Here is a 7,874-nt window from a genome sequence, read left to right on the forward strand (position 1 = left end):
TTGTAGAGCAGATCGATATGACAATCAACAAATTATATATACTTTGCTTCAATTGCATTGATTGCAAGTCTCTCCATGTGCCCTCAGTTAACAGTGTTTACCTCCAATCACTTTAACTCGTGGCATTCCTCCCTGTGTCTTCCACTTCTTTTATCGCTCCCCTGCCAACCTCCCTCTTGTTGAATATATCCTGTCCTGTGGTTATCAGTCCAGTGTTTATCCTACAGTGCCACACCAATAGGCAAAAATTCTACGACTTTTGGATTTTGGTATCATGGTAGAGCCTGAATTCTCTTGGGAGAATGTGTGCCGTGATAAGAGAGCTTAGGGTAAGCAGTAAGAGGATTTTAGGAAGAAATGACTATAATCCAACTATAATCATTTATCGTTGTATTAACATTGGAACTATAAGAGATTAAGGTAGATCAGTTTTGACTTCTTAATGAACAATAAAGGAGCTCTGGTAGCGTAGTGGTTACGAATCGGGCTGCAAAGTTTAAGGTCAGCAATTCAAAACTACCAGCTGTTCCACGGGAGAAAGATGAGGCTTTCTGCTCTTGTCAAGATTTACAGTCTCATAAACCCTATGCACTTAACAACAACAACAACAAAACCCTATGCAGGGTCGCTATGAGTAGAAATTGACTCCACGGCACATAACAACAACAATGAACAATAAATGTTTATGCATAATAATATATTTAAAGATATATGTATATATATTCTGAGAGGTAGAATGACATACTATAATTGATGGCTGTTATTGTTGTTGTTGTTAAGTTCCGCCATCTTATAGTGATCCTGTCTAGGGTTTCCAAGGAGCGAGTAGTGAGTTTGAATTGATGACCTTGTGATTCAAACTGGTCTTGGGTTCCAGTGCATCATCCTGCAGTGCCGCACGAGGACTCCAGTTAATAGTTTGTTGTTGTTAATTGCTGTCTAGTTGGTCTAACCCATAGCGGCCCTATTTAGGGTTTCCAAGGAGTGGCTGGTGAGCTTGAACCAACAACCTTGCAGTCCAAACTGACTTTGCAGTCTAGCGCATTAGCCCATAGCACCACACCAGGACTCCAGTGGTTAGTGACCTGTAAAATTGTGTCTTTGATAACTCTTCACACTAATAATTTTGGGGAATGTTTTCAAAATTTGTCTATAGTATGAAAAAGATTTTTAAAAAAAAAAAAAGATTCCTATTTACTGAGGCGTGAAAATGAAGCACATTTAATAAAGAATGTGAGGAGGAAAGAAGGGGTCCATAGTAATTTTAATTTTGCCAACAACAACCAGACACAGTGCTTATTTGCCAGTTATACCTGAAGAGCTTTGGTTTGTAATTTAATGTGTATCTGTAAAATATATTTAGTCATTACTTGCAAGTTTCCAGGTACTGTCTTAGCCCTGATGGGTTAGGCATTGGGCCGTTAACCACAAAGTCAATAGTTCAAACCCGTCAACGGCTCCACAGGAGAAAGATGAGACTGTCCACTCCAGTAAAGATTTATAGTCTCAGAAAACCTACTGAGCAGTTCTACTACTGTCTGTAAGGTTGCTATGAGTCAGAATCGGATTGATGTGTGTTTGATCTTTAAGTTTGAATCTTAGATATCTGGCTTGAGTAAACAGTGAAACAGATCCAGGCCCTGTTTCTGTGGAGTTTAAATGTTGGATATGTATATTTTGGGATGGAATGCATAGACAGCTCACAATCATTTCTCAGTTTATCTGGCAGCCACAGGCCACTGAAAAGATCATTTATTGATTTTCAAACTAGTTAGAAGTAGTTCCCCTTTGTACCTTTTCTTTTTCATGTTTCCAGTAGATGAATATGATTGCAAAAGAAAACAAAATGTTAGGATTTTGTATTACGCATGAGAGTCCTGGTGTGGCGCTGTAGGATAAGCACTGGAGTACTGTTCATAAGGTTGGTGATTCAAACTCACCAATAGCTCCTTGGAAACCCTATGCAAAATTGTTACGAGTCGAAACTGACTCAATAGCACATAACAGATGTTAAAGTATGAATGTAATCATTTTTCATTGAATTTCAATTATTTATTGTGATGTTACATAATAACATTGGGAAATTATACCATAGATCTCCTTCATTTGTAAGAAAGAAAATGAGCATTGTTGTTGTTAAGTGCCATTCAGTTGGTTCTGACTCATAGTGACCCTGTATAGGGTTTCCAAGGAGTGACTGATGAGTTTGAACTGCTGACCTTGTTGTTCAAACTGATCTTGCATCTAGTGCATTAACCCACAGCTTCACACCAGGACTCCTTTAATACTGTGACATATTGAGAATATACAAAACAAAGCATACACAAATTCAACAGTTTCTTTCTACATGTGCAATTTGGTGACACTGATTATGTTCTTTAATTTGTGGACCCATTCTCAGCCACCCTTTACGAGTTAGTTCTCTTTCATTAACATAATAAACTCAGTCTCCTAAGGTTCTGCTCATCTTTAGCGTGGCTGTTGTCAATTTGATGCCAAATATAAGAGGTCTTTAAAAAGCTCATGGAAAATTGCAGATTGTGGACAAACTTTGCAAGCATTTCGTTTTTTCTTTATGTACCAAAATAAAGTTGTGTTAACTTGTTATAACATGTCTGAACAGGATCTAGTTTTAGGTACTAAGAAGGATACGGCATTAGTGTGAAAAGAGCCCTTTTCAGAGCAACATGAATTCTGCTAAAACTGAAACAAGAGCAAACATAAATTTATGCTTAAGCTTACATGGAAAAATCATCATTGGCTTGCTGAAAGTTTATGGTGATAGTAACCCAAATAAACCAGCAGTTTAGACATGAATAACTTGTGAGAAAGGATAAGACGATGTTGAAGATGAAGCCTTCAGTGATAGAACATCTGCATCAATTTGCAAGGAAACATTTAATCTTGTTCTTGTCTGGTTTAAAGAGGATTGGTGATGAACAGTGAAAACAATAGTCAAAACATAGATATCTCAATTGGTTCAGCTTACATAATTCGGACTGAAAACGAAAGTTAAAGAAACATTCTGTTTGATAGGTGTCCAAACTTGCACTCAGAGCAGCTGTAGAAAACAGCAGAACTTTCAATGGAAACTTTAAACAAGTGGGATCAAGATCCTGAAGTATTTCTCCAAAGAATTATAACAGGAAATGAAACATGGCTTGACTAGTACGATCTTGAAGTTCAATCAAACAATGGCTACTAAAAGGCATGAGTGATGCAATCAAAGCAAAAGCATCAAGGGCAAAGTTCACGGCAACAGTTTTTTGGGATACTCATGACATTTGCTTATTGACTCTTTCAAGGGCCAGAGAACGATAACATCTGCTTATGATGAGAATGATTTGAGACAGTGAGCCAAAGCATTAGCAGAAAAAAACCTGAGTTTCAATGGGCAGTCACCAGGCATCCGCCTTATAGTCCTGATTTGGTTCCTTTTGACTTCTTTTTGTTTCCTAATCCTAATTAAAAAAAAATATATATTTAAAGGACACCCATTTTTCTTCAAAAAATACTGTAAAAAGACTGTATTCATATGGTTCAATTTTTGGGACCCGCTCAGATCTTTAGGGATGGACTAAACGGCTGATGTTGTTGTTGTTAAGTGCCATCGAGTCGGTTTCGACCCATAGCGACTCTGTACAGGGTTTCCGAGGGTGTAAATCTTTACAGGAGTAGAAAACCTGATCTTTCTCCCGCGGAGCAGCTGGTAGTTTCGAACCACTGACCTTAAGGTTCGCAGCCTGATTCGTAACCACTACGCTACCAGAGCTCCTTCTGGTAGGGCTGATGCTACTTATAAAAAAGTGTCTTGGCCTTGATGCAGCTATAGTGAGAAATAAAGTATGTATTTTTTATTTTTATCTTTTCATTCCATTTTCCATGAACTTTTTGAAGTCCCTTTATAGGCAGTTCTTTAAACCATAATGGTCAAGCCTCTGTGCTTTCCCCCTTTTTATCAGGATTCTCCTATGAAATCTTTGATCCTGATGTTCAGTAATGGTAGGTGGGCACCATCCAGTTCTGGTCTCATGATAAAGGTGAAAGTTATTCATGGAGCCAGTTATTCACACATACCACATCCTTCTTCTTCTGTTTTTCCAGACAAAAAGAGACCAATTGTTGGACCTTAGATGTGTATTTATAAGCTTTTATAATCCCAGGCTCTATACAATCAGCTATTTGGTAGAATAGAAGCATTAAGCATGTTATTAGGTCAATTAACTGGAATGTCCCATGAAAACATGGCATTAAACCTCCAAAGGGGAGAAGCAAACACCAACCATAAGCAATCACAGCAGCTATTTTTTGGTTTGTAATAGTGGTTGTAAATAGATGTATCACACAACTTTTGTCAGTTCATTGTTTTATAGGTACACAAATTATTGACAGCAATTATAGTTAGTAATTAACTGTGCAACCTTCCCTTTGATTGGTGTAATTCCCCTTCACTGTTATCCCTGCCACTGGTAACCACTAAATAAAGTTTGGTCTCTATATTTTCCTTTCTTGTCACTTTTATATGCGGTCTTACAGTATTTGTCCTTTTGTGATTGGCTTATTTTGCTCAGCATAGTGTCTTTAAGCTCCATCTATGCTGTATCATATATTAAGACATTATTTCTTTTACTGGCTGAAAAGTATTTCATGTATATATGATGGACCTCAAAATATACTTCTTTAAAATCATGTTGCTTAGTGCCATCGAGTCAGTTCTGACACATCATGACCCTGAGTAGGGTTTTTGAGGAGTATCAGTGGGTTTGAACCACTGAACTTGCTGTTACCAGTCAAATGCTTAATCTATAGTGCCACAACAGGACTACTACAAAATCATAGAAACCTTTATTAAATGAAAACATAAAAATGTGAAACGATTGTTCTGAACATATCTATCTAGGTTTATACACTTCTGAACGTCTCTTTAACCGTTCCCTGAATAATTCTTCACTTTTTATTTTACCACATCAAATGATCAGTTTTGGCATTTTTGAGGGACTCAGATTGTGTTCCTCTTAAATGTTATTTGATGTTTGTAAGCAAAAAGAAGTCTGAAGAGCCAGGAGCCAGGATCCAGAATGTAGAGAGGATGAGGAAGGTTTTCTGATGAAATTCTTGTACCTTTGAAAAATAAGCAGGTATATTGTTCTGAAGGAAAAAAAAAATCTATCAAGAATACCCTTTGGGAATCTGAAAACATGGTTACCATAAGTTTCTGAACCGACCTCTTTGACTTGAATTTTGGTTGGCTGAGCAGATCCCCTCAAAAGCCACTGTTCTCATTGGACATTTTTTTGTTAATCACTATAGCGATACTTAATAGGCCCTGGTGGTGGTGTACAGTAAGCACTGGACTGCTAACTTTAGCTTGGTAGTTCAAACTCACCAGCTGCTCTGTTGAAGAGAGAAGAGACTTTGTGCACCTATAAAGATTTATAGTCTCAGAACCTTTCTACAGGGCTGCCATGAGTAGGAACCAACTTAATTGCAGTGGATGTTAGCGAGAGGAAGACAAGTGCATTACTGAGAGAACTTGTCTACAGCCATGCACTGAGTGCACAGACATGTTTTTGTAAAGTGCTCCCAATTTATTTTTAATAAAATATGTGTATTGCTCCTAGTCTATTTAGATCAAATTATATATTGTTGATTGAGTTGCCAAGATTTATATTTGCCTTTTAATATCCTATCAAAATATAAAGTCATTTACAGTGTAATGTAAGGCCCAAGGACTCCATTTCTAAAAAGAGTAGATTACTATACAAGAATGAAAGAGTAGATAAGTGACTAAAAGCTATCTAAACAGATTAGCTTGCTGTTTAAAAGACAACAAGAAAAGATAGTTATATACTACTATTTTGGGGGAAAATGGCTATTTAACTTATATAGTTTCTTATGATATAAAGATAAAATATAAGACACTCCCTTTGTTTTCAATTAAATTGTCTGTTTTTGGAAATATAAATCTTTTGTGTTCAAGGCTACAGGAGCTATCAGTATGAAGTTATTTATTGAATATTTTGATATTTTTGGAAAAGTTAAATATTTTGTAGGGAGCTACACTGTTAAACTGCAAGAACTCAGGTCTCTCATTATTATAATACAAAGGAAGGCATAACATTGACAATAGGAGGAAGCTTAAATTTTGTGTTTCAGACAGCAGTGTAGAGTAAACAATTTTACCATCCATATTGGCCATGGGTTTTTAGTTGTTGTAGTTGTTGTTGATTCATGTCTGACTATTCACAACTTTATGACTAAATGAACATAAATCATGTTGCCTAATCCTACACTAGCTTCATAATTGTTGGTATGATTGAGTCCATAAAACCATACTAACACAACCCACTGCCATTAAGACGATTCCTGCTCATGAAAACCCTATTAGGACAGACTGAAACTATCCCAAACCTGTAATATCTATGGAACTGGACCGCCACATCTGTTTCCCATGGAACGGGTGGTGGGTTTGAATCATCAGTCTTTTGGTTAGCACCTGGGTGCTTTAACCACTGTGCTACCAAGACTCCTTTCTTACAGTATTCTATTGTAATGCATAAGGTTTTCATTGGCTAATTTTCACAAGTAGATTGCTGGTCCTTTGGTTCTAATTTTATTAATCTGGAAGCTATGCTCAAATACGTCCACCATAGATTACCCTGCTGGTATTTGAAATTCTTGTTGTTTAGCATGCCACATCATAGTAACATACTGTTTTGTTAACAGGGGCAATATATGTCAGAAAGAAAGATACATTTTATTCCCACTTCTATTATGTGTTCAGAATCATAAAACATGGCACAAAAGAATCACCCAAATTAAGATAAGAACCATTGATGTCATTTTAGTGCACAGAAGAGTTAAATAGATGTTAGGTTCGTTTAGCTAATATCCTATGGAACTTTCTGCAGTGATGGAAACGTTCTATGCCTGTGTTGTTATATACATAGCCACTATCATATCGACGTTAAAATATCATTACTCAGTTGCACTAGCCACATTCCAGATGCTATGTCAATTGCTACTAGGATTCAAATTCATATATGCAAAGTTTATTCCTATCAAAACATGTTTAAACATGTGTCTGCAATCAGTGGATGACTCTGGACAAGTTTTCTCAGTAACACGCTTAGTTTCATAGGGGAACTTAAAAAAAAAAAGGCTGCTAAAAGAAATGTTGCGCAAAGATATGCTAGTTCAAAGTTGATCCTTATTGGTCTTTTCAGCAAGTTTGAAGCTAATGAAGGTGATTTTATAGAATAAATACTATCTGAGGATGAGTCTTGAATTTTCTTATATGATCCAGAGAGCAAGGACCAATGAAAACAGTGACTTTTGAGGGGATGTGTGAGATAAGTTAATTGAAGGCAGAGAGGTCAGCTCAGAAGGCAATTGTTTAAGAGAAAGTTTAAGAGCTGATTTATGTTTCAATTCAAGCACATAAAAGCAAGTATGCATTATTTTAAATCTATGGTTCTTTTACTGTCTTTTCATCTGAAGATCAAGGGCTCATGTTCCTTATATTAGTGATTTTTTTTTTTTTTTTAGTGTTTTGTTTTTGATGATTGCTATCCAACTGCTTTTCTTTTTATTTGTAAGTAATAATCATAGATATTTTAATTGGAATACTTACCTCTAGATATTTTAAGCCTTTCAATATGTTATAGTTAAAAAGTAACTGGCAGAAAGGACCATAAGTTTGGTACTCTACTCATCTAATACTAGAAGTGGAAATAAAAGATTTGCTTGAAATACATGCTTTTTACAGAGTTAATTCCCAGACAATATGCATATTTCAGTTACGGCATTTGAGTTATGATATTGGAGGAGAATATTAAAAGTGCCCTTGATTGCCAAAAGAACACACAGATCTG

The 7,874-nt window shown here is 36.3% G+C and overlaps 1 protein-coding gene across 3 annotated transcripts in view; it reads left to right on the plus strand.

Annotated features, from left to right (window-relative positions):
• The window catches only part of DIAPH3 (diaphanous-related formin 3), a 727,649-nt gene that overhangs the window by 184,250 nt on the left and 535,525 nt on the right, over nucleotides 1-7,874 (plus strand). The gene's annotated exons all lie outside the window — the stretch shown is intronic.

This window comes from Chrysochloris asiatica, unplaced genomic scaffold, assembly GCF_000296735.1.
Source record: "Chrysochloris asiatica unplaced genomic scaffold, ChrAsi1.0 scaffold00022, whole genome shotgun sequence".
Classification (NCBI taxonomy): domain Eukaryota; kingdom Metazoa; phylum Chordata; class Mammalia; order Afrosoricida; family Chrysochloridae; genus Chrysochloris; species Chrysochloris asiatica.